Here is a 6,000-nt window from a genome sequence, read left to right on the forward strand (position 1 = left end):
CTGAATTCAACCCCAGGATTCTATCCTCTGTGCCACCTAGCTCCCCTAATCTTATACAAGATCTTTAGACCTTTTATAGCCCCTCAAAACCTACTCTTGCTAGACTAGACTGGCTTTGGGATCATAAAATTTCAATGCTATAAGAGACCTTAGAGGTTATCCACTCAAACACACTCATTTTAAAATGAGAAAACTGAGACTGGTTCAAGATCACATAGGTAGTAAGTTCTAGAGAAAGTAATTAACTTGAGTATCCCATCACCACCCAGGCAGCATCTCCTGAACTTGACTTGTGAGTTTCATTTCTCCTATTTAGTTCAGAGAGAAGCTCTAGAGACTTTTTCTTAGTGTACCAGAAAATAGTTTCCTTTGATTGGCCAATAGGTATGTTAAATACTACTTGGGCATCCCTTTCCATATGTTAATCTTTATACAAAATCAAAAAAGAGATCATCCAAAGTCTTTATTTTCCTCCAGAGCTCAGGAAGCCCTCTGATCAGTCCAATTGTTAGCAAGCTGGCCTCCCATGGATTCCAACAATTCCAAAATTCCTTTCATTGGGATTTGAGTCTTGTGCAGGCATTGAAATTACTCTCACAGGTTTTATACTTCCTGTGTCTTTATCTCTGTGACTTGCATAGTAATGTCTCGAGTGCATTTCAAGGTATGGAGCTCCTAATAAAGGTATTTATTACCATTCTATCTTTTTCAAGACCTTTTTGAGGGTTCAAAGAATAAGCGGACACTTCCCAAAATAAGGAGCAATAATTAATTTGTTATGAAAGAAAATATTTCTTTTCCTAAGATAGTATATGTAAAGTGCTTTGAAAACGTCAAAACACTATGTAAATATTATTATTATTATCATCATTCTTAGCATCTTTAACCTTATTATTCTTGTAGTACCCTGTGAAAGAAAATTATTTACATTTTAGGCTTTTTTATTTCTTTAAGGGAGAACATGTAAACTACCTTTACTATGAAGAGCTATACCATCTGACAGGTGAGCTAGGTGGAACAATGTATAGAGTACCAGATCTTAAGTCAAAAAGACTCCTCTTACTTAGTTTAAATCTGGCATCAGACACTGTGTGACCCTGGACAAGTCATTTAATCCTGTTTGCCTCAGTTCTTTATCTATAACAAATGAGCAGGAAAAAAATGGCAAATTACTCCAGTTGTCTTTGCCAAGAAAAGCCCAAATGGGTTCATGAACTGTTGGACTCAACTGAAAAATAACTAAATATGTGAGTGTGGGTTTAAAATATATATGTAAACTATCTGATTTTGTTTTATTCATATTCTGATTTTTAGCTCCAGAAATTACAAGAAGCTGCTTTCAAAACTGATGTTCAAAATGATTGTACTTTGTAGCTTGTTCTAGTAAGGTCTCTTGTTGGTTTGCTAGTCGGGAGCCAAGAGAAACCAGTAACTTTTGCCTTAGAAATTCCTGTGAATATTTATACAGTGCCTTTAAGCTGCAGGGAATTTAAGAAGCTTAGTAGAACTCCACAAAGTTTTTTTTTTCCTCTCTCTCTCTCTCTTTAAAGCAAGGAGGCTTCTGTAACACCAACTATAGAAATCCATTGATTTCAAACTTGAAATTGTGTGAGTGCTTGCCATTATTCCTTTGGAACTGGACCCAGACATCCCTCTTAGCATTTCTGCAGTAATTGGAAATGGAAGTTTCCACTCAGTCAAAGGACGTTATATAAGGTTGTCTTGAATAAAATATTGGCTATGACTATTGCCCTTCTGCTAATAAGGACTGAGTGTCTAGGTCCTTGCTTTTTACCTGACGTAATCAGTTGAAAAGAAAGTATTGGGTCATAGTTGGTATCATATGTGCCTATTCCTCAAATTCCATTTTTCCTTCTTTCAAAGAGTAATCCTAAACCCAAAAAAGTGAGTAAAATTATTAAAAAAAATAAATGAAAAGGATTTGTTACTCCCCAGTGAGGCCAATTTTGTATGTGTCAAATGAGATCCTTGCATATGAAAGGTATGTGTATATACCTGTGTATATGTCTTATGTAATAGTACCTTTCGGCCCTGCTGGAAGAAGGTGTCTTCATGAAACTTGACATTTTGTTTACAAAGCATTTTGTATGTAAGAGTGCATATTCACTCTTAGTTTGGGGGAAAGAAAAAGGTCTTTCCGAATAAGGATCCAATTGACTTTATTGACTGTAACATATTATATGGGTTACCCTAGTTCTTTTAAACATATTTGAGGAGGGTAAAGAACACTGACCAGCCTTTATATAAATCATCCTTTGGCAGGTTCAGAGAATCTACTCCCTTGGTCTCCTATCACTACACTATAATATCTGCCCAGGAAAGCTGAGCTAATTAGAGGTGGCTAGCTAGAGGTTAGTCAATAAATAGCTTGGCTTTCCAGCCTGAGTTAATGTAATGCGAGATCAATAGGAACTCTGAAAATTATTTCTTCATTTCCTTCTGTTGCAAGGAAGCTACCCATGAAGGGCAGAATGTCTGCTTCCAGTCAAAATAGCAAAGCTCTTTTCATTAAACTAACAACAGCTTGTGAAAGGGCAAATTGAGAGGGAACCAATGTAAAATATTCCAATCTCAGTATCAATGTGATGTCAGATTTTAATTTTGAAAAAGAACATCGTCTCAGACAGGCTCCCATCCCACCTCACTTTGGCAGGAGAGGTTTAGTATTCTAAGCAGGATGCATTTTTTCTTACCTGGACCACTTCCACTAGAAATGGAAAACACACTACTCCTCACAAGGACTTGCTGTAATTCCTATTTTTACTAGCTATAGAGTAAGTTACCTGCTTTTAAACACTGAAAGAGCTCTAGACAAAGACTGGTTATGGGGAAGAGGGCTCATTTTCAAAGAAGCATAACGAAATCCCTTTATATATGCTGTGGATGTGTCATACATAGTGGTTTTCTGTTTTCCCATCTTGCCATCCTTTCTTGCATCATATTAAAGTTACAAAAGAGCCCCTTTTTAGTACTGCTTGTTCTGAAAAAAATCTCCAAGCTGTTGGGTTTGCTGTGACCTGCTAACAAGAGTCGGGTTACTGTAAAGCCAGTGAGTCAAGTCCTAAGGGTTCAATAGAGCTTCTTGTTGCTAATAACTCCTCCAGCTTATTAAGAGCTCAGGGAAATATGACGGCTGGCTTGATTCTGAGAGCTTGAGGGGACGAAAGATAAAATGAGATAACTTCAGGTTTCCAATGTATGATTTATTCTAAAATGAAGTATGATCTTATTAGCACAATTAAACAGTTTGAGGTCTTCCTTTGAGAACTTCCAATGGTGAGAGATGGCCTATACTCAGGAATGGGTTCATGCTCTACTTATTTCCTTGGAAATCTCTTGCCGTTTGTATCACAGGGATATTTTTCCAAGGAAAAGCCAGCTGGAGTAAGAGAAAGTGTTCTATTTATTCATTTATTCGTTTATTCATTCTTTCATGTATCTATTTGCTTGCTGATTCATGCATTCCTATGTTTAATCATTCATTCCTGCATATACTCATTTATTTATCTGCTCATCTCTTAATCTATTGATTTATTTATTCTCTTATATGCTTACTTATTTATTTTGGGTCAAGGACAACAAAAGCAACAGAATTCCCCAACCCTCAGCAATCAAGCTCACTTTCAGTACTTTAGAATTCTTTTATTTTATCCAAAGTTCCCCAAATCCTTTGAAGGGAAGGATCCTATTACTGATAAAATAATCCTATAGCTACAATAAGGCTTATTCCTGAGGATTTCCCAACTCATCCTCAGTAACTCTAAAAAGAGGGAATGAGAAGAAATAAGGAGATGTCTGGCTCTGGCCTTGGAGTTAGGGAGGTCTGGATTCAAATCCCACTTTTGATATTTATTAGGGATCTGAATATGGGCAAACTACTGAATCCCAGTTTCCTCACCTGTAAAATGGGAATAACAGTGCTTGTAATACCTACCGCATGTGTTTTTTTATAAGGCTCAAATCAGATAAGGTATAGGAAGCCCTTTGGGATCTTTAAAGTGCTGCATAAAAAAATGTTAATATAATGACTATACAAAATTCCCAGTTTTATTCACTTACCTGTTTCTTCCTTAAATGCAGTTTTGTTCCTGGTTTGCCATATCTCAGGAAAATATACCTATTGGTACTTGCTGATTGTCCAGTAGAAGTATGGATCTGACTCCATAATGGCAGCTGCTGGCTTTGGGGCAGGAAGGATTACTTTGGTTAAACACCATTGACATCTCCTATTGGGTATCACCCTGGCAGCAGATACTATAAACATTGCCTAGAACACTGATCTTGGAGTCAGCAAGATCCCAAACTTGGATGTAACCTCAAATATTTATTGGTTGTGGGATCCTGGACAAATGTTTCAGCTTTGGGTTCCTCATCTGTAAAATGGGGACAATAATAGTACCTATCTCACACAGTTACTGCTAGGATCAAACAAGAATATAATAGTATATATATATACATATATATATATATGTATATATATAAAGTATTGTACAAACCTTGAAATGCCATATAAATGACATTATAATTATGGTTTATATTAAAGAATTAAGCTTCTTCTTTGAAAATAAGACCAATTTGATTCAGTGAAGAGGAACTGTGATATAGCAAGGACAGCAATGGACTTGAAGTCATAAAAGACAGGAAGCTCAAGTCCTGTGTATGAGACAACTAGGTAACTTGTTACCTAAGCTCTTTGAGCCTCATTTTTCTCATCTGTAAAATGGAACTACTGATACTTATAGTACCCAAAAGATTTTTATGGAAATCCAAAGAGGTAATGTATGTATAGTGCTTAACAGACATAAACTGTTATATAAAGGTCAGCTAAAATTATTTTCTCCCTTTTAAGATGGCTAAGAGATGTGTCCCTTTTCACATGGAGAAGAAAAATTAATATTTCCCTCTTTTCCTTATGAGGTTTTGGAGAGTGAGCTTTAGATTATAAATCAGGAGAATTGGATTTTTAAAATTAGTTCCAATTAACTAGCTAGGTAACTTTGGAAAAAATAGTTCATCATTCTGTGCCTCAGTTTCCCTATCTATAAAAATAAGGGGACCTGATGCCCTCTGATTACTAAGGTTCCTTCCAAGAGCCCATGTTTTTTTCTGATTTTTTGGTAGGCTAGGAACAATATCTGCTGGCCAACAATTTTTGCCTCAGTCTGTCAACTTGTAACTTCATTGTATTATGGCATAGTCTTGTAACTTCATTCTATTATGGCATAATGTCTTCATGAAGACAAAGAGGTTGGGGAATGGGAAATGGGAAAAAAATGACCTGCAGTTATGTATATGTTTGTGAAATGAAATTAAGTGTAGTGGATAGAATTTTGCTGGAATTAAAAAAAAAAATGAGTTCATCTCCTCCTTCAAACCCTAATTGGCAACAACGATGGGCAAACCAGTCATCCTCTTTGTGGCCCAAATAGCTCTATAAGATTTACCATCTACCAAGATTTAGATGAATTATAGTTACCATTAGAGGAAAGTTCCCATACTGACAAAGTTCAAAGATTATATATATATATATATATATATATATATATATATGCCTCCCACTGATCCTTGATTACAGAAAACTTAGACTCAATACCTTTCAAATGCGTCCCTTTTTCTCTTTTCCCAAAATATCATTCTTATGATGACAGATATTTTCTCTTGGAACTATGAGACTATGGGACCACCAGCTTTCCAGACTTCTTATCTTCTATTTTGATTTATCCTGTATTATTCTTGTGATCCATTGAGGCTGCTGGTCAAGTACATTTTTAAACACAACAAAAAATTTTAGACTTTAACTAATATTAGGCTTTGTTATATGAAAATCACAATTATTCAATTTTTAGCATAAATAGCTAAGTATTAAATAACCTGGTAGTGATGCATCACTGACCAATGACTGGCTGTTTTTAGAATAAATGGTTGGTTGTGACTAAATGCAACCTTCTTCCCCCTGTCCCTGGACTTTCCCTCCATCAT

The sequence above is a fragment of the Gracilinanus agilis genome, chromosome 1 (genome assembly GCF_016433145.1).
Source record: "Gracilinanus agilis isolate LMUSP501 chromosome 1, AgileGrace, whole genome shotgun sequence".
Classification (NCBI taxonomy): domain Eukaryota; kingdom Metazoa; phylum Chordata; class Mammalia; order Didelphimorphia; family Didelphidae; genus Gracilinanus; species Gracilinanus agilis.